We start from the raw sequence: 21,941 nt of genomic DNA on the forward strand, positions 1-21,941 counted from the left end.
CCTGAAACCACACACGGCTTCCAGAGACGGGCTGTCTGGGTGCTGCCCAGGCAGAGGGAGGGGCAGACCCCAGGGGGCATCAGGCCTTGGTGCCCCCCCCAGCCCCAGGCTCCACACCTCCCTGGGGTAGCAGGATCTCCAAGTCAGGGAAAACATTATGAGACTGTCATTGCCCACCCTGGCACTGCCAACCCCAGCATGTTGGTGCCTGTCCCCCAGGGGACTAAGGTGACAGGACAACTCCCTCCTTTTCCTCCCTCCTCCCCCTTCACCGGAGGCCAAGGACAATGGCCCTAGGCTGTCCTTTCATCCGGTGATCTCAAAGCTCTATCTAATTAACCCCACCCTGGCCAAGACTTCCTCAAGAGGCCACTGGAGGGGTGTGGCCTGGGATCCAGGAGTTCCCAGATCCCAATTTGGATTGCGAGCTGCAGGAAGTTAGGATGTCCTCTCCCCTCCCCACAGCTCTTATGAGGGGACACCATGCTGATTAGAGTTGAATGTATGGGGAATGGATTCACATAAGGGATGGGAAAGAGGGAGGGAGGATGAAGGATTAAGCCAGAGAAAAGGGGATAATCAATTGTTTAAACATTTATTAAGCATCTACTCTGTGCCAGAAATTATACCAGTCACTGGGGATAAAAATATCAAATTGAGAGAGCCCCTGTCTTCAAGTACCTAATATTCTGGTCAGTGGAACATTTGTTGTTGTTCAGTCACGTCTGACCTTGTGACCCCTTTGGCGGTTTTGTTGGCAAAGATACTGGAGTGGTTTGTCATTTCCTTCTCTAGCTCATTTGACAGATGAGGAAACTGAGGCAGACTGTTAAGTGATTTACCCAGGATCACACAGCTAGAAAGTGTTTGAGGCTGGATTTGAATTCAGGGAGAATTCAGTCTTCAGACTTCAGTCTTCCTGACCCCACGCCCGACACTCTACTGTGTCACCTAGGTTTCCCCAGTGGAATATAGCATCGTAGATGTAGGGCTGCAAGGGACCTCATCTTACAGAGGAGTTCAGGAGTTCAGGTGACTTACCCACATATACAGAGAGTATCCCAGAAGTTTTAGTGCAGTTTAACCATTTAAAGCTTTAAAATACACACATACATAAATACATGTATACACACATACACATGATATTCCAAAAGTCTTGGTGCAGTTTAAAATTCTCATTAAAACTTATACATATAAATATGTTTCACACACATACACTATGCAGTCTTAAAGTCTAAATAGACACACACATATATGTATGTATGTATATATGTATGTATGTATGGTATCCTAAACAGCTTAGTGCAATTTTAATTATCTGGTTATATGTATATGTATGTACACACACAGAGTATCCCAAAAGTCTTAGTGTGGTTTTAGCTTTGAAACCCTGTATGCTTAACAAGGTAGTAACACATTGACCTATTTGTGTCTCCTTCTGCACCCTTCTCTTGATGTACTTTTTAACATGCTTTCTTGGTATCCTCTTGCTCATGTTCACTACAACCTACCAAATCACCTCCCCCTTCTGCCCCAAAGGAGAAAACCTCCTTTCTATAGGATACATATTGTCAATCAATCAGCAAACCAATGAATAAGCAATTATTAAGCACCCACTATGTTCCAGGCACTGTGCTAAATGCTGAAGATACAAAAAGAGGCAAAATATAGTCCCTACTCTCAAGGATCTTAAATTTAGCAATTAAATTTCTACAATTTAGCAAAACAAATGGTCATATTAGCCACCTCTGAGAATGTGCTTTGGGTTCTGTAATCTCTAATCCATTATTTGTCTGCCAAGTAGTGGAAGGCACATTCCATCATCAATTTTTTTTTTTTGGTGAGGCAATTGGGGTTAAGTGACTTGCCCAGGGTCACGCAGCTAGTAAGTGTTAAGTGTCTGAGGTCAGATTTGAACTCGGGTCCTCCTGACTCCAGGGCCAGTGCTCTATCCACTGTGCCACCTAGCTGCCCCCATCATCAAATTTTTGAAGTCATGTGTGTTGTGAGATCTTTCAGAGTTTGCTTCCTAGAACATCATTTATATGGTCCTCAAATAAATTGTTCTGGTTCTGCTCAATTCACTAGCAAGTCTCTTTATTTCTCTGAATCTGTCATATTCCTCCTCATTTCTTATAAATAAAATTCCATTATACTCCTATATCACAATTTTCTCAGACATTCTCCAGTAGATGGACACCTAATTTGTTTCTAGTTCTTTGCCACAAGTAAAAGTACTGCTATAAAGATTCTTGTATGGATGAATCCTTTTCCTCTGTCTTTAACCTCCTTGGGGTACATGCTTGATAGTATCAGAGTATGTATAGTTTAGTGACTTTTTATGTATATTTCCAAATTGTTTTCCAGAATAGTTGAACCAATGTGCAACTCCACCAACAGTGTACTAACGTACCTGACCTCCCACAACCCCTTCAGCAATTGCTATTTTCCTCTTATAATCTTTGCTAATTTAATGGGAGTGAGATGGAACCTCAGAGCTGTTTTAATTTACATTTCTTTTCTTATTAGAGAATGGAAGCATTTTTCTTATAGTTGTTGAAAGCATATATTTGTTCATTTGAGTTTTTTCCCTTTGTTTTATTTTTATTATAGCATGTTTGCTTAATTTACAGCAAGCAGAACATGAGCTGGGTCTTTTTGCTTTGATCCAAACATTGATGTTTTTAAAGGTATATGATATTTATTAAAAATAACACATATTGGGGGCAGCTAGGTGGCACAGTGGATGAAACACCAGCCCTAGATTCAAGAGTACCTGAGTTCAAATCCGGCCTCAGATGCTTGACACTTACTAGCTGTGTGACCCTGGGCAAGTCACGTAACCTTCATTGCCCCACAAGAAAGAAAGAAAGAAAAATAACATATAGACTAATGTGGAAATGTGTTTAACATGATTATACAGTATAATCTATATCAGATTGCTTACTGTCTTGGGGAGGGGGGAGGAAAGGGAGGGAGGGAGAAAAGTTTGGAACTCCAAATCTTTTTTTTTTTTTTGCAGGGCAATGGGGATTAAGTGACTTGTCCAGGGTCACACAGCTAATAAGTGTCAAGTGTCTGAGGCTGAATTTGAACTCAGGTACTCCTGAATCCAGGGCCAGTGCTTTATCCACTGTGCCATCTAGCCACCCTGGAACTCCAAATCTTATAAAAATGAATGTTGAAAACTATCTTCACATGTAACTGGGGAAAAATAAAATACTACTAAATGAAAATAAATACATAAATCAAAAGAACATATAAAAACACCTTTTAGGGGGCAGCTAGGTGGCACAGTGGATAAAGCACCGGCCCTGGATTCAGGAGGACCTGAGTTCAAATCCGGCCTCAGACACTTGACACTTACTGGCTGTGTGACCTTGGGCAAGTCACTTAACCCCCATTTGCCCCGAAAAAAAAGAAAAGAAAAGAAAAAAAGAAAAAGAAGGATGAACAAAAACACCTTTTAGAAGCTTCCATAAGAAAGAAAATAAGTTTAACTCCACAATTTTCCTTTTTGTGAGAACCACCAGCTACTGATACAATTTTGAATAGACTTTTTATTGTTTTGAAACTATCCATCCAGGAAAGTCTAAAAAAATTAAAGAAACTAGCATATAAAGATTGTATAGCAGAACTGCAAACAGTAAAGAAATAAAAATTAGAAAGAATATACAAAAGTTCTAGAACCAATCCCTTAATTATGTTCCACAAACAATATTTTTAAACCATATTTTGTATTTTTGGGATTTTTTTACAGGCCTGGCCTAGATAACAAAAACCAAGATAGAATAAAGCTGGTCTCTAAAAAGAAACTTCCCCACCAACATTTCTATGCTTACGTTTAACCATTTGAGAATCTTTAGACCACTTAAGCTCTTAGGGCATGAGTCTCATCCTTATAATCCATAACTTGGATATTAGACTTTTATCAGAGAAATTTGTTATAAAGATTTTTTTTTCAGAATTCATTGCTTTCTAATTCTCCCTGCGTTTATTTAGCTTCTGCAGAAGCTTTTTGATTTCATGTAATTGCTTATTTTGTCTTTTATGATCATCTCTTATCCTTTGCTTAGGTAAGAATTCTCCCCGTGACTGTAACAGTGAAAGGTATTTCCTTTCTATGTCCTCTCATTTTTTATATGCCCTTTTATATTTAGGTCATGTAACCATTTGGAATTTATTGTGGTGTAAGCATGACCCAGTTTTTCTATGGCAGCCTCACTCATTCTCACTACCCCTTCAGCAGGGTCACCAGAGCATTTAACTTCAGTTTGAGGGCTTAAAGATCCTAGATAAAGTGCTTGAAAATCTTTCTGATAAGTACCTGAACAGATCAGGGGATTTAGAACTGGAAGGGTCCTTAGAAATCATATAGTCCAACTTCCTTGTTTTACAGATGAGGAAACTGAGAATGTCTGCGGTATGGATTGAGAGAGTGGGGAATAGGTAGGGGCCTATAGTTCAAGACAGAACCCTCTTCCAATCATGGTCCCACTTGCTTCTCACCCTCCCCTCCACCCCTCCCCTCCTCCCCAGTCTCCCAGATTTGCCAAGTAGAGTGATTCTCCACTTAGGAGTTTCAAAGCAAACTATAGAGCCAATAAGCCCTTTGATGCCAAGACATCCAATGGGATTGCCAGGAGCCTGTTCTGTCCCTGCCCCGCCCCCACCCCGCCCACCCTATCTGCTAAAGTGATCCTTTCCCACTCAGGCCTCCCTCCCTCTTCTTTCCCTACGGTCAGCTCTCTTTCATCTCTCTTCTTTCTGCTTTGGGGCATAAAAGGGATGGTGTTGATGAAGGAGCAGTCTGACCCCGCCCTACCAAATGATACCCCAGTCTTCTCCACCTGTCTATCCTTCTTCCCAATGATGACTTCCTTTGGATGGGGGGGGGGGGCAGGATGATGGTTCTTGAATTAAAGAGAAGAGATTACAGCTAGAACCCAGGCAGAACTTCCTGAAAGCCGAATCCCAGGGATCCCTACCAAACTGTGAGAAGGCTTAGTCCTTGAAGGAGATTGAGAAAAAGGGAGCTTGATCTCTGGGGTCATTTAGATGCTTACTTACATCATAGTTATCTCTTGAAATCACAGAATCTGAGTTGGAAGCTTTAGGAGCAATCCTGCCTGGAGACAGGAATAAATGGAATGACATTGAAGGATCTCACCAATTCCAGTGTTCTGGATGGAAAGAAACTCTCACCCACCTCCCTCCCTCTCTAGGAAAAGCAGAGTATGTATGGGGTATAGAACTATTCCTTCCTTTATGCTACCTTCCCAGCTGGGAAGAGGGCTGGGACTTCATGCTTTCCAGTTCCTATCTCTGTATTCAGAGCCCCACCAGAAACTAAAGTTTCCCACCAGGCTGTGAGAAACCATATTCTCTTCATTGCATTCATTTTGTGCAATGGTTCTCAAATTTTTCCCCAGTGGTAGAAAACTTCAGTTTAAGCAAAATTGTGTCAGATCTCTTGTAGTTATGGCCTCTAAAGTTATTAATCTTAATGTGTAAACAAAACATAAAGTTCATTTAAAAACAACAACAACAACATTGGAGTGTTTCAGGCTTCCTTGAAGGCCAGATTGAGAAATACTTATGTAGTAATTTCTCCCACTTGGAACCTGGAGACTCTCAGTCTCTCCTGGTCAATTCTCGATTTGGAGTTCATCTTTTCTTCACATCCCTCCCTCTCCCTGCCTTGGATCTTAGGATCACAGAGTTAGAAGGGACTTGGAAGGCCATGGAGACTAACCTCTTCATTTTCCAGATGAAGGAACTGAAAATCAGAGAAGTTAGATGACTTTCCCAAGGTCATACAGGTAGCAAGTGACAAAAAGTACCAACACCTCCAGAAAACAAATATACTTACTTTTCTGAGCCACCCCTCCATCAGGGGAAGTCTAAAACCCACCCTAATACCTAAAAGACCTTCTTCATAGTTAGCAAGTCCTTCCAGTTGGCTAATCCAAATTCCCCCTTCCCCTCCCTACTTTTGTGTCAATCTCCTTCTGTTCTGGGATCAGAATAGATGACCAGCTCTTCATTACCAGCATTCACAAATCAATCTATCAATTAGCAACTATTCGAAGAGCACTTTTTCCAGAGATAGGCACCATTGTCTCATGCTTTCAGAGTTCAGACATTTTCTTTCATCCCAATCTCCCTCCTAATCCCCAACATTCAGTTCTTTCCCCCTCCCTTCTCATGTCACTGCCTCAGTTTCTTCCAAAAAATGAGGTCTTAGTGACTTCCCTCTGTAAACTATCTCCAGTTGATGCAATCCATAGCTTGTTTGTACATAGTTTGCATATTGTTTCCCCTATTAGAATGGGAGCTCTTTGAGAGCAGGTATTGTCTCTGTCTTCCTTTGTGTGCCCATTGGCTCATATCAATGGATGCTTTGACTTGACTTTGGTCAAAACCTAGCAAGGGATGAGTAGTTTGCTGATTTATATTATGGTTCTATTTCTTGTTCTGTCCATTTCCATCTCTGTCTTGAGCTCTATGACTTAGCTTGTTTCCATGTGTGCCTCTCTTGGTCTTTCTGTGTCCCTTCTACATGCTTCTCTTTGTGGCACACTGAAAAGAACTCGAGACAAATTGTGAACCCCACCTCTGGCCCTTACTAGTTATATGACCTTGGACAAGTTACTTAATTGAACTGGAGTTTTTTCCCAGGTTCTAGTGAGGATAGACCCTATAAGTGTGGACCATTGTTCTTTTTCTTCTCCCCCTTCTTCTCTTTCTTCTCATTCTCTTTTTCCTTCTCCTTTTTCTTCTTTTCCTCCTCTTCTTTTCCCTTGACTACCCCTTATTTTATACAGAATATATTTTATACCCTGAGAGGAAGGGGGAAATGAGGAGAAAGAAGAAGAGAAATAAGGACTAGAAGCAAGAGGAAATCCTCCATTCCCTAACCCCTCCCTTCTTGCCCAGACATCAGAGACACAGATGATTCAATAGCTAAATATGGAATGGAGAGGATGGACAGGTGCATTCAGCTCTCCTTAGTGAAGATGTCCAGAGTAAATGTGAGCTTGCTTGGCCCAGGTATGGCCCCTCAACCCAAGAAAGGGATATGGGTGAATGTATGCACCAAATGGAAGTCCATTTTGTCTATTTCCGGGGCTCTTAACCTTTTGGGTGTCTCAGTCTCTTTTGGCAATCTGATGAAGCCTATGGATCCCTTCTTAATGTGTTGGGTTTGTTGCTTTGTTTTAAAATTCGCAAGTGAAAAAAAATGCTAAATTTCAGTTAACATTAGTGAAAATAAAGATTTAATATTTTTCCCATACAAGTTTACAGACCCCAAGTTAAGAATCCCTGGTTAAGGGGGAGCCAGACGTCCATCTCCGCCCTATCTATTCCTGGGGTCCGGGGATGGAATGTGTATTTTAGAGGGAAGGGCAGTTGGGAGAGCAGGAGTGGGGAGTTCCCTATGTCTGGGGCCACGGGGCGGGGGGGTGGTGGTGTGGAGCTGGGGGAGAGATGGGAGCCGCAGCCAGGGGGGTGAGTAAGCGCCTGAGCGGACGCGGGAGGCTCAGCGGCGGCGGCGGAGGAGATGGGGAGGAGGGTAATTACTCAGGGAGGCTCTCGCCACAGCACGTCCCCACAAATGAGAGGCCCGGGGCCCCAGACACCACACAACAAAGGAGTAGGCAATTATTTGGCTCCAGTGGGAGGGGACAGCCCCTCACCAGCCCACTGCAGCTGAACACTGTGGGCTCCTTGGAAGATGGGGGTGGTGGCTGGGGACCACTCTCCCCACCCACCCGGGTAGCCTCGGGGTTCTGTGCCCACTCAGCCCGGGGCATACCCTCTGGCTTTCCTTTTAAGACAGCTGAGGGGAGGGGCAGAGTTCTCTTCGGGCTGCAGACTTTAGAGGCAGCGGGGAGGTAAAATGGCGGGAGACAGTTTGGGGACTCAAGTGATCCTTCTGCTCATCCCCCCTCCACTGACTATTGACTCCCAACGCCCATCTGAGGGTTGCCATATGACGCCCCCAATCAGTGAGGATAAAGTTACTTTATTAGCCTTAGAGGAACCAGTGGCCATCATCTGGGCTGCTTCTCTCCAGCTGTGGCCACACAGCTGGCAACTAGGCTACTCTCAAGCAGGTGGGGAAACCGCAGAAGAAGGGGCCAGGGAGATTCCAGGGCACTTAGCCGCGACAGGGAATTCATTCAAGTGATATGCAAATGATTTGGAAATATGTGTCCTTTTTTCCTCCTTTTTTTGAGTCAACAACTCAGGCTCTTTTAGGGAAAACTGTGGTTCTTCTAGCTGGTTATCACCTGGGCACTTCTTTTTTTTTTTTTTTTTTTAGTGAGGCAATTGGGGTTAAGTGACTTGCCCAGGGTCACAAAGCTAGTAAGTGTTAAATGTCTGAGGCCGGATTTGAACTCAGGTACACCTGACTCCAGGGCAGGTGCTCTATCCACTTTGCCATCTAGCTGCCCATCACCTGGGTACTTCTGTCCCATCATGAAACAACAGACACCTTGGTCCAAAACCTGCCTCTGGGGGGCAGCTAGGTGGCAGTGGATAAAGTATCGGCCCTGGATTCAGGAGGACCTGAGTTCAAATCCAGCCTCAAACACTTGACAATTACTAGCTGTGTGACCCTGGGCAAGTCACTTAACCCTCATTGCCCAGCAAAACAAACAAACAAAACCTGCCTCTGACACTAATAGAGCAATCATGGGCAAGTCACTGAACATCTGTGAGACTCCGTTTTCTCATCTGTAAAATGATAATTATTCTTATATTAATTCATAAGGTCCTTGTGAGTCTCCAGTATGCAAGGCCATTTCCAAACCTTAAATCAAATGTGTGGTTACTAACTAATAATTACTACTATCAACGGAGGGGTCCTGCATATATACACCTCCATCCCTGAGGGAAAGGGAAAAGGAGCCACTTCAACCAAGTGATTATTGATCCACCAATCCCACCAAGGTCCTCATTTAATTTGCAAAACTCTCCTTTCCTTTCACATTAACCATATCTTTCTCTGTCTCCGTGGTCTATCTGTCTGTCTGTCTATCTCTCCCCTCTTCCCCACTTCTCTCCTTGAAGATATCAAGACATGGCTTCAAATTCTACCTCTATAAGACTTAGCCTGCTTTGCGACCCTGTACAAAAACATTAATTTTCTCAGAACATTCGGCAGTTCCCCAAAGGCTCAGTTATAGAGATGTTGCAATCTGTCTCAGTGGAGGAGCTCCCACACAGAGGATTTATTGATACCTCACAGGGGACTTTCTGCTGAAGTGTGGTTAATCAGTGTTCATTCATTCATTCAAAGCAATACTTATTAAGTCCATATTTTGTACTTAGAATAAAATCTTTTTTGGATGTCTAATCATGGCACGAAAGGGGACAACTCAGTTCATGAAGATTATTCCAGCAGAAAACAACCTCTGGTCTACAAAGTTCAAAGGGTTCAACTAGGAACTCTATTGTCAAGGGTATTGTCAAAGCTAGCTTCTGAAGGTTGTCCAGCTGATGGAATATTTTGACCATAGTAGCTCATGAAGTTTGACCACTGAAGCATAGAGGGGTTGCAATCTTCACTGGTGGATGGAATGCCCACTCTAATGAAATCTGTGTTGCTGTCTGAAGTATTGAAGCTTCCTAGAAGTAAGATCCTGGTCTGGGCTACTACTCTCAGGGCTCCCCTCTCCCTCCTTCAATCCATCTCATACAATCACTGAGTGTTAAAGCTAGAGAAAACCTTAGAGATAATTTTTTTTTTTTTTTAGTGAGGCAATTGGGGTTAAGTGACTTGCCCAGGGTCACACAGCTAGTAAGTGTTAAGTGTCTGAGGCTGGATTTGAACTCAGGTACTCCTGACTCCAGGACCGGTGCTCTATCCACTGCGCCATCTAGCTGCCCCAACCTTAGAGATAATTTAATTCTAATGCCTTTATTTTTATATTTTACAGAAAAAAAGAAATTGACATTCCAATAGATTGTAAGCTCCTTGAGAGGAAGGACTGTTCTATTTTTTGTTTTGTTTTTGTTCTGCGGGACAATGAGCGTTAAGTGACTTGCTCAGGGTCACACATCTAGTAAGTATGAAGGGTCTGAGGTCAAATTTGAACTCAGGTCCTCCTGAATCCAGGGCCAGTTCTTTATCCACTGCGCCACCTAGCTGCCCCTGGACTCTTCTATGTTTGTTCTGATAGCCCCAGTGCCCAGCACTGTCCCTAAATAGTAGCTGACTTTATACAGCTATTTAAAGTTTGTAATTCACTTTAAATACATTATCTCCTCTGATACTCACACAACTGTGTGTGTGCTATTATTATTCCTGTTTTTACTGATGAAGAAACTGAGGCCCAGAGAGGTAAAGTGACTTTCCCAAGGTAACACACAATGAGGAAAAATGTCTGAAGCAAGATTCAATCCCAAATCCTGACTCCAAATCTCTCTACTATACTATCGTGATTAATAAATGTTAATTGAATTAAGTCAAAATGGAGGTCTGTAGCCAGGAGGTGATGAGCCAAGAATCACCCAGTGAGTTATTAGCTGATCCTCGTTGTTTGGCAAATTTGGACATCAACCTACCCTTGAAACCTCTCCACTTTGTTATCCTCCCTCTGGAACCCCCAAAAGGCCATTCCATGGCCTTTCTCATTTATCTTGTGTAGTTGATATTTCTTAAAACTCATGCCAAAAATATCTCAAGAGGCCTTTTCTGCTTAATCCAACCCATCTCTCATTGCTCCTTTATTTTGGGTCCCTCTGAGCATTTCATGTAATTATAATAATAACAATAACTGGCATTTATATAGCACTTTCAAGGCTGCAAAAAATGTTCTACATGTTTATTCCCCAGGTAAGCACCTGGGTATTATTTCCCCCTTTTACAAACAGGAAAACTTAGGCTCAGAAAGGTTAAGTAAATTGCCTGTAGTCACACAACTGATAAGTATTCAGTGTAGTATATGAACCCAGGTTTTACTGAACTAACTAAAAGTCCAGGATGTGCTATTGCCCCATTCTGCCTCTGAGCTGCATTTATTTACCCTTGTTTACTTATTCATGTTGATTCTGTGTGATCCACATTCTCCCATAGGAGAATCTTTCCCCAACCATCATCCAGCACTTAGAGAAGTGCCTGATACACAGTAGGTGCTTCCTAAATGTTTATCAACTAATCAACTAGAGAATGTTAAAATGTCCGAAGTGAGAGAGACCCTATAAATCAACAAACCCAACCTGCCCATTTTGCAGAGGAGAAAACTGAGGTCCAAAGAGACTGAGTGACTTGCCCAAACACACAGCAACTTGGGGGTGGGTCAGAATTAGAATCCTGGTCTTCTGGCTCTAGATCAATTTATTTTGTTCCCTCTCCAGTCTCCAACCTGCCTCTTGTGACACTAAGGTTTCCAGGGATATCTCTTTTTCCTTTTTAAAATTTAGACTTTTCGGGGCAGCTAGGTGGCACAGTGGATAGAGCACTTACTAGCTGTGTGACCCTGGGCAAGTCACTTAACCCCAATTGCCTCACTAAAAATTTTAAAAAAATTTAGACTTTTCTTATTTTAAAAGTGAACTTAATTTCAATACACAAAGAAGAGGGAGGAAAAAAGAAATTAGCTATGAAACTATTTCTGTGGCCACTCAAAAAATGGCAGTAACAAAACTGCTCGTCCTTGTCACCTTCTGAACAGTTTGTTTCTGTTTTGGTTTTGAAGGTTTCATTGACTCTTTTTCTTGCTTCTTTTTTCCCCCATGACTATCACACTCCCCTGGTCCCCAGTAATGCCCCTCAGGCTGTAATTGTTTCTCCATATCTCACCTGGACCCAGCACTGTGCCCATACTCAGTATCCTGGGTGCCTAAAGAGCCTTCTTTCCCTATCCTCACTTAACCCTCCCTCCCCCACTCCCCCAACTGCTTTGGTCCCCTGCTGGGCCCCAGCCCAAACCTGGGTGGCAGGCTTTGCCATCTATCTCGTGCCTAGGCATGACTTCTCTTCTTCCTTCCTCAGGAAATGTTGGCCTGGCACCTGCTTCCTTCTCCTCCTCCTTCCCCTCCCCCAAGTCTCCTTCCTCACTGATCCCTCCCCACAGGGCCCCAGGACAAGTATTTGCCATCTGCCTAGTCAGTGCATTCCCCTTGCCCCGCTCCCAGGCTCCCTGTGCTGCCCCACGGGGCCTGGGAACCTAGTGTCTCTGTGCCTTACAACATCTCCATCACTCTCCACCCCACCCCTGGGTGCCTGGGTCCCCTGATTCTCTCCTGGGCCCCAGGGGCAAGAGGGCCTGCCTACTCTTAAGGTCCCTGTTTGGGTGGAGTTAGAGAGACCCAACCCTAGTGCTGGCAACTCCCCACACCATCCCACCTTGATATCTTAACCATCTTCTCCTTGAAAGGCACTCTCTTTTTCACCCTCTGCTCCTTTCTCTTCATTTGCATAAGTTATTTGCATGGCCAACCCAAGCAAATTAAATGTAAATAACATGCAAATCATGAGTGAATTCCAGCCCTGGGAGGCGGCCCTTGGGAAAATCCCAGGGGCCACTGGACTAAATTGTATAACACTCAGTACATTTTGTTGTTGTTGTTGTTTTTATGTTTGTTTGTTTGTTTTTGGTGAGGCAATTGGGGTTAAGTAACTTGCCCAGGGTCACACAGCTAGTAAGTGTCAAGTGTCTGAGGCAGGATTTGAACTCAGGTCCTCCTGAATCCAGGGCCACTGCTTTATCTACTGCACCACCTAGCTGCCCGACTCAGTACATTTTTGTCTGCACTTCCATTTACCTGAATTTGGGACTCCTTAAACCAATGTAAGGATTTCTTATTCTGTATCATGGCATAGTGGAAAGAGCACTGATCTTAGAGCCAAGAAAGTTCTGGGTTTGACTCTCAATCCCAACTATGAATGCCTCTGAAATCAGGGATGTCACCTCTACTTCTCCAAACCTCAGTTTCCCCATCCATAAAATGAGGATCACAATATTTGCTATACCTACCTCCCATGTCATGAAGAGAATACTTTGTAAACTCTAAAACACTATATAAATAAACTGTTATTAATCCCTTCTCAAAGACAATACAAGCTGGCATATTCCTCTTCCACCATTTGTCCTTAATTCTTGAGGTTCTGGCCAGGGCAGCTCTATTTCAAATAGTGTCAATCAATAACCCTCTTTAAGGTTGTCAATCAATAACCCTCTTTAAGGTTAAGATTTCTTTAATCATAAAAGTATTTTATTATTTTCCAGTTACATGTAAAGATAGTTTTCAACATTTGTTTTTCTCCCCCCTGCCTGCCCCCCTCCCCAAGACAGAAAGCAATCTGATATAGGTTATATATGTACAATCACATTAAACATATTTCTGCATTAGTCATATTGTGAAAGAAGAATCAGAATCAAAGGAAAAACCTCAAAAAAAGGAAAAAAAAAACAGCCAAAAGGTAGAAACAGTATGGTTCAATCTGCATTCAGAATCCACAGTTCTTTTTTCTGGATGTGGAGAACATTTTCTATCATGAGTTCTTTGAAATTGTCTTGGATCATTGCACTGCTGAGAAGAGCCAAGTCTATCACAGTTGATCAGCACACAATATTGCTGCTACTGTGTACAACCATCCTTCCACAATATCATGAATTCCCACCATGAAAGTTATTCTTTTGGGTAAGAGCATCTTTAGAAGGCATGTTTACCTAGGTGCACTTGTCACTTGGGATTAGCATTGCAATATTAGTCCATTAGCACTTTAAGATCTGAGTGGATAAAGCACCCATCTTGGATTCAGGACCTGAGTTCAAATGTGGCCTCAGACACTAGACATTTACTAGCTGTGTGATCCTGGGCAAGTCACTTAGCCCTCCTTGCCCCACCACCACCCCCCAAATTTGGAGACCTGAAGGAATGTCACCCAATATTGACTTTTTGGGAGGAGAAGAACCGGTAGGGGGAATAGAGAGAAGGCCTAGGGCAAGGGGGATACTCTAGGGATAGCACATCTGAGATCCACTATGGGAATATAGGGAAGCAAGAAGGCACGTGGAAGGGTCAAAAGAAGTTGGGGGTAAGCCAGGCAAAGACTCCACCTGCTTTCCAGTTTTGTTGAGAACCAGTCTGCTCTTTGTCCCCTGGGGGGGACCTCCTTCCATCCCCTACCAATGAACATACAATCACCTGGATTTCTCTACTCCCCAGTTTCAGCTGCCCTCTGGTCCCTGGAGCACCTCCTTCTGCTACCTTAGTTGGGCATCCAGATTGGCAGAACTGTTTAGAAAAGGTCCCGAACCACTGCCTCTGTACCCACAGATTAAGAAGAGCTTCCTAGAGGCAGGTTCTCGATAGGGTGGTGCTAGATATTGAACAAACCTGGGACAGAGGGAGGAAGCTATAGCAGAGTGCCACGGTGGGCTCCCCACTTCTCTTTCCTAGCTCCCCTGTTTCTCCCTCCTCCCTTTCTCCTCCTCCACTCCCCTCCGCCCTCCCCTGCTTCAGTGTTTGATGCTGGGGGTTGGGGAGACAGGCTCCACTCCCGGAAGCTCCAGACCAGACAGATAAACACAGATGGAGGGAGGTAGTCAGCTGCTTTATTTATGGTCCCAGCGACAGGCCCTCTCCTGTCCTACAGTCACTAATCTACTCAGACAGAAGAGGCAGCTCAGCCTCTCCCTCCCTACCGCCACCCCACTCCACCCCCAAACCTTAACTGCCTCAGGGGCCATACTCTGAATACAGATTAGATACCCTCCCCCCAAATTGGTCAGGTACATGCCCATGATTCCAGAGTACTCAGGGGCTCAGGTCACTGCTACTTCATCCTCCACCAGGAAAAATGGGATGACTCCCTACCCTCCAGTGTACTTGTCACATTCACTTTACTGGGGAGGAAGTGGAGATCATTGCCTCAGTTTCCACTTAGTCAGCTTAAGGCTTGGGTCTGCAAAGAGTTGCCATCCCTATCCCGACCTCTTAGCCTAGTGGTCTGGGCCTGGGGAAGTGATATTCTGTCCAGAGCCAAGAAAATGGTTGGGATGACATCTCAGGAAGTTCCTTTCAAGCTCAAGAAGCTGGACCACCATTTGGTAGCTTCAGGAGGTCATCTAGGTCAACCCTCTGCCTCTGGGCTGACCCACATCACCGGTTGAAGGAGACTCCTCCATAACCCTGGACTTGAATCATCCTGAATGCCCTGAAGTTCTTCCTTACATCTAATGAAACTCTCCCTTGTTGTAATTAGTGTTTCTAATAAAGAGGGACCAGACAGCCTAGGTCCATTCCTCCTCCTCATTCTTCCCCGAATCTTTCCCACCCCACCCTCCCAGACACACACACTCTACACACATCCCCTTCCATGAGCTTCATTTAAGCACGAAGCTCTAAAGGGTTAATTTTCCCCTTCCTCCTGTTGATGGCTATTCCCAACAATGAGTAGGTGAAAAGAGGAAAACTCCCTCCTCCCGGCCTCCTCTTCACTGTCCTTCCCTCCTGCTTGGCCACCCCTCTTACTGTGACTTTGGGGCAACCTCTTAGGTGTCCTGAAAAGAGCTGGGGGTTGGAGGAGGGCAAGACCTTGCCTAGTGAGAGGGGCTCCCTTAAGCCCCAGGGTCAGAGATCAGAAGGCTTCAGTAGGGCAGGGTAGGGCAAGAAGTCCGGAGAGCAGGAGGCAGATCCATACTTGTCAGTGGCTTTGAGGCTGGACATTTCGAGCTTTTAAAGCCTTAAAAGATTCTGGGATTTGGCTGCCCGGATCAGACAGTTCTGACTCCCTGACTCATAGCCAGCCAGACACGGACCAGCTCAACTTGCCCTTTTTTTTTTCCCCTTCCTTAATCTAAGTAACTCTGGGTCAGCAAAGGGCCACAGAGGGGTCATCCCTTGCACAGATTGTGTGGAGGGTCTAGGAGCTGGGGATGCAGAAGCTCAGCCTCTATCCCCGAAGGGCTCTACAGGAACTCTCGGGGTGGGGGTGAGGGTGGAGATTGCATTTTCCCTTTCAGAGGACATTTGAGAAGAGAAGCAAAGCTCCTTCTATGCTCCAACAGGAGCCCTGCCTCTCCCCCCACCCCATCCCCAGCAGACTGAGGATCCAACTTCATTGGATAAGAATTCCCTGAGGACCTTCCTTCTTCAGACTAGGAGCTGTCTGAGAACAATCCCTCCATAAGGCTGGGTGCTTCACCAGGGCAGGGAGCCTACCTCTTCCTCCCCACCCCCCATCATATTCTAAGTGAAATTGGGGGACAGAGACTAGGTCCCTTCCCTCCAACCCCACGAGTCTGGAGCTCCCCTGAGTGTCTCCATCAATCTAGGGACTCTCAACAGGACTCATTAGGCTTGGATTCCAATCCCATCTCTGGTCATTACTATTCGTGTGACCTTGGGCCAGTCACTTATCTTCCCCTGGGCCTCAGTTTCCTTATCTATAAAGCAATGGATCTTGGACTTTCCTCCTAGCTCCAGGTTCTATGTTCTCCTCTTGGTTTCTAGTGAAGGGCCCTATTCACAGAGGGTGTTCAGTCAGAGTGGAGTGGTTGGGGGGATGGGATGAAGACACTGACTTCTCCCTTGGATAGAATTTGCCCTAATGACTCCATTTTACCTCCTTCTTTAGTATCTCAAACACTCCCCCCAACAACTACCATCACCCTTGGCCACCTCCTGCTTGTCTATCCCCTGGAAGCTATGGAGTAAGGGGAGGACAGGACCCCTTCCTATACTTTGGGATAAATACACATTTTTTAAATCATGGAAAAATGTCTTCTCCTCCCCCTCTGTGCCCTGCCCCACCCCTAGGCCTAGGTACATCGCCAGAGGTGCCTGCAGATCACCCACACTGCCTCAATCAAGAGAGAAATGGGATTTGGGGATGAAAGAAAACACTGGTTAGGGAAGTAGACAATCCCCTCCCTGCCTTACCTACCCTTCCCAGGTCCCCCAAATCCAGTCTTGAAGGAGGCAACTGGTTGTGCTGATATGTTTATGTGTTTTGAGCACCCCTCTGGTCATGTACGTGCCTGTGGGCACACAGACACCACATCTATGTTCCACTTCCATCTGTGTTCATCAGGCTGGGATCTTCCCTCCTTGAGGTGTTCAAAGAATCCAGGGGTGAGAGGGAAAAGGGGTCAAGGTGGGGAAATAATTTCATCTACCTCCCTGACTCTTGATTTTTGAGAATCCTGGGAAAAAAGGGACAGGTAGGTGACAAAGTATATAGAGCACCAGCACTCGAGTTAGGAGGAACTGAGTTCAAATCTGGTCTCAAACGCTTACTAGCTGTATGATCCTGGGCAAGTCACATAACCCTGGCTGCCTCCTAAAAGGGAGAGAGAAAAAATTTCCTTTTTTCTTTTCTCCCCACCCCCTTAAAAAAAAACAAACAAACAACTAGACCCGTGATTTCATGAGGATAGGAAACTCCTTGTTGTGGGGCAACAAGGGTTAAGTAACTTGTCCACGGTCACACAGCTAGTAAGTGTCAAGTGTCTGAGGCCAGATTTGAACTCAGGTCCTCCTGATTCCAGGACCAGGACTTTATCCACTGTGCCACCTAACTGCCCCAGGGACCTTTTTAGAGAAAATTTCCTATATCCTTTCAAATCATCACCTGGTCTTCAATTTAGTCTTAGAGAATAGCCTGGGGCCACGAGAGGTCACGTGACTTTCTCAGAGTCACACAGTCCGCTTGTATAGATAGGAGGACTTAAACCCAAGTCTTTCAGTCTTCAAAGCCAGCTCTGTCACTGTCACCAGTGTCACTATCACTGTCCTTTTTGGCATTTTGCATTCCTCTTTGAAGCACAAGGCCTTTGCTTTAAGGGAGACTGCCTTAGCCTTTCTTTAATATAGCACATCAAATTCCCAGACTCTTCTCCCAGTTTCTTGGTCACCATGTCTGATCACAGCTCTGCCCTCCACCTACTTGAAAGAATGGCCTGGTGCTTTATCCAGGACCCCACTCCAAGGAGGGAAGCTGGTTGCTTTCTCTCTTTGCCATTTTGAAGGATGTTAGTTGTTGACACCTGGACATTTTCCCACCCCTTTTTGGTTGCTGGCTCTCAGAACAGGATGCCTCAAGCTGATTACTCTGTCTACATTTCTTTTCTCCACCCAGAATGCAGCCCTTTCTGGGCTGGGACTTCTGCCACCATTCGGTAAACAACAGTGACTGAGTCGTTATGATGACCTAAGCTCTGATCATAGATTTAGAGTGTCTGGAGCCAGTTGGTACTGGCTAGTGAGAGAGAGCTGATAGTAAAATTTTCAGGGTGAGCATTTACTCCTTGGAAATCTGTAAATTCTACAAATCAGGGCTTGTATAGACATAAGAAAGTGATGAAAAAAATAATAATGTAGATGTAGAATAAATAAAAGTTATGTATAGATATATATTCTTCAGAGAATCCATTATTAAGCATTTACCTGCACATATTTGGTTGGAGGAGACTTCAGATACCATTGAGTTCACCCTCATACGAGGAAATAGAAATTAAATGACTTTCCCAGGGACACACATCTAGTGTTATGAGAAGATTGGAGCCCAGTATTTCCTGATCCCAATTCTACTCAATTCTTTGCACTATGCTAAGCTATTAACAAGTCCTGAGGGAAACATGAGGACCAGGGGACATCCAGAAGTCCCAGTTCCCACCCACAGGGACCTCTCTATCTCAAATCAACAAAAGCATTTATTAAGCATTCTCTCCATGCCAGGCACTGTGCTAAGAGCTAGGAATACAAATGCAAGTAGAAAGACATCCCTTGACTTCAAGGAGCTTACATTCTTTTTTTTTTTTTTTTGTGAGGCAATTGGGGTTAAGTGACTTGCCCAGGGTCACACAGCTAGTAAGTGTTAAGTGTCTGAGGCCGGATTTGAACTCAGGTACTCCTGACTCCAGGGCCGGTGCTCTATCCACTGTGCCACCTAGCTGCCCCTAGGAGTTTACATTCTAATGGGTAAATACAGCGCATAAATGGAAACTGGAAAGGGGGGAAAGGAAAAAATGGGAGAGAAAAGTGCATAGTCAGAGATATAGCCTAAGGAGTGAAGACATGGATGGCCTGAGTGTCCTTAAAATGGGAAGTTCTGGGAGGAAGAAGTCAGTCAGAGGGAGAGGCAGCAGGGCAGTATTTTGAGAAGTCCAAAAGTTGCGTGCACTTCCAAGGTGAGGAATTTTTTTTATCACAAAAGTATTTTATTATTTTCTAGTTACATGTAGAGATAGCTTTCAACATTTGGGGGTGGGGCAGGGCAATGAGGGTTAATTAACTTGCCTAGGGTCACACAGCTAGTAAGTATCAAGTATCTGAGGTCAGATTTGAACTCAGGTCCTCATGATTCCAGGGCTGGTGTTTTGTCCACTGTACCACCTAGCTGCCCCCTCAATATTTGTTTTTTTCTTTCTTTCTTTTTTTTTTTTTTAGTGAGGCAATTGGGGCTAAGTGACTTGCCCAGGGTCACACAGCTAGTAAGTGTTAAGTGTCTGAGGCCGAATTTGAACTCAGGTCCTCCTGAATCCAGGGCCGGTGCTCTATCCACTGTACCATCTAGCTGCCCCCTCAATATTTGTTTTTATAAGATTTCTAGTTCCAAATTATTCTCCCTCCCCCTTCCCCAAGACAGCAAGCAATCAGAACACAAGGGAAAAACCTCAAAAACAAAACAAAACAAAAAAAGTAGAAACAGTATGGTTCAATCTGCATCTAGATTCCACAGTTCTTTTTTTCTGGATTTGGAAAGCATTTTCCATCATGAGTCCTGTGGAATTATCTTGCACCATTGCATTGCTAAGAAGAGCCAAGTCTATCACAGTGGATCATCACACAATGTTGCTGTTACTGTGTACAATGTTCTCCTGGTTCTGCGCATCTCACTCAGCATCAGTTCATGTAAGTCCTTCCAGGTTTCTCTGAACTCCTCCAGCTCATTGTTTCTTAGTTTGATTTTTTTTTTTTGGTGGGGCAATGCGGGTTAAGTGAGTTGCCCAGGGTCACACAGCTAGTAAGTGTCAAGTGTCTGAGGCTGGATTTGAACTCAGGTCCTCCTGAATCCAGGGCTGGTGCTTTATCCACTGTGCCACCTAGCTGCCCCAGCTCATTGTTTCTTACAGCACAATAGTATTCCATTACATCCATATGCCACAACTTGTTCAGCCATTCCCCAATTGATGGGCATCCCCTCAGTTTCCAGTTCCTTGCCACCACAAAAAGAGTAGCTATAAATATTTTTGTACATGTGAGTCCTTTTCCCTTTTTTATGATTGGTGATGAATTTTCTATGACATGGTAGAACTAGTGTGGAAGGCAGATTGGAGAGTAATATGAAGTCTGATGGGAGAGACAGGGATTAAATATAGAAAAATTTCCAATCATCTACTAACCTACCAGTCCTAGTGTTCATAGCTCCAGGAAGGAAAAAGATTTTCCATCCAATGAAAAAGAACCTATACCCACCTTGGTGTCTGTGTCACTACATGGACTGTGTATACATCTATAGGGAACTGTGTCTGTTGATCTTGATATCATGTGCCTTAATATATGGGGCCCCTTCTTCCCAAATGCCTAGAATGTCATCCCTCCCCATCTCTGCCTTTCAGAATCCTGCTCAGCATGTAGATTATAAGATCTGGAGTCAGGAAGATGCGGGTTCAAATCTAATATCTGATGTTCACTAATTGTGCGACCATGGGAAATAACAGCCTCTATAACCTCAATTTACCAATATACAAGGGCCAGTACAGGTTGTTCCCCTTCAATTGAAAGTGTTCTCTCCTCTCTTACATTTTTTGGGGGGATGCAGCTAGGTGGCGCAGTGGATAGAGCACTGGCCATGGAGTCAGGAGGACCTGAGTTCAAATCCGACCTCAGACACTTAACACTTACTAGCTGTGTGACCCTGGGCAAGTCACTTAACCCCAATTGCCTCACCAAAAAAAAGAAATGTGGATCAAGTGAAAGGTTTTTTTGTTTTTGTTTTTGGTGAGGCAATTGGGGTTAAGTGACTTGCCCAGGGTCACACAGCTAATAAGTGTCACATGTCTGAGGTCGGATTTGAACTCAGGTCCTCCTGACTCCAGGGCTGGTGCTCTATCCACTGCGCCACCTAGCTGCCCCGATGCCCTATTTTTTTTTAAAGCAGACCAATATGCTAAAGCCAAAATTATCTGAAGCTAGGGAGAATCAATCCACCTTGAAGGGTGATGGGAAAAGAAATGAGGTGATGGTGGGTGGGAGATGACCAAGCCAAAGGAATGTTGCTTTGTGGCTCTGATTAGAAGATGGTGGCTATATGGGAAAGGGGTCTGACCTGGATCTACTCAGGCTTCTGGGAGCTGGATAGTTTGGATTGAGACAATTTTAGTAAGATGGTGAGCCTCTTGGTTATTGCACAAGGTCCCAATTATTTTCATTAGCATTCCAAGTATGCTGTCCCCTGTCACTTCTTCCATGAATCTAAATCTCTTCCATGTGGGTGTTTCCTCCCATGATAGGAGTCACAAACCACCCAAGTCTGCCTATCCTGTATGATTGTAAGTGACCTCCTCATGAGTCTCATGCAGGAGGCTTAGCCAATGTGTTGAGGGCCTTCTTCTAGACTTCCTGACCATGCATGGAACAGCCAAGAGTACTCGAGCTGCCCATTAATTACAGAAATAAATTGCAATCATATTCTTCCCTTGTGAATAAACGGTAGCAAATCCCACTTGAGCTAAAGCATATGTAGAAGGGGGAGAAGGAAGGAGAGATAAATGCTAGATGAGAAGTGGTTTGGTGGTGCAGACTAGAGTGTAGTAGAACATTGAGTTTCAGATGGTTATGGATTCCAGGTTAGCAAAAGCATTAATCTCCACAGCTTCTTGTCAGACTTCCCTACTGGGCTAAGATAACATATATAGGTATGCATTGTCTCCTTTTCTTCTGTCTATCTTTTTTGGTTTTGTTTCTTTGCGGGG

Source organism: Dromiciops gliroides, chromosome 4, assembly GCF_019393635.1.
Source record: "Dromiciops gliroides isolate mDroGli1 chromosome 4, mDroGli1.pri, whole genome shotgun sequence".
NCBI lineage: Eukaryota > Metazoa > Chordata > Mammalia > Microbiotheria > Microbiotheriidae > Dromiciops > Dromiciops gliroides.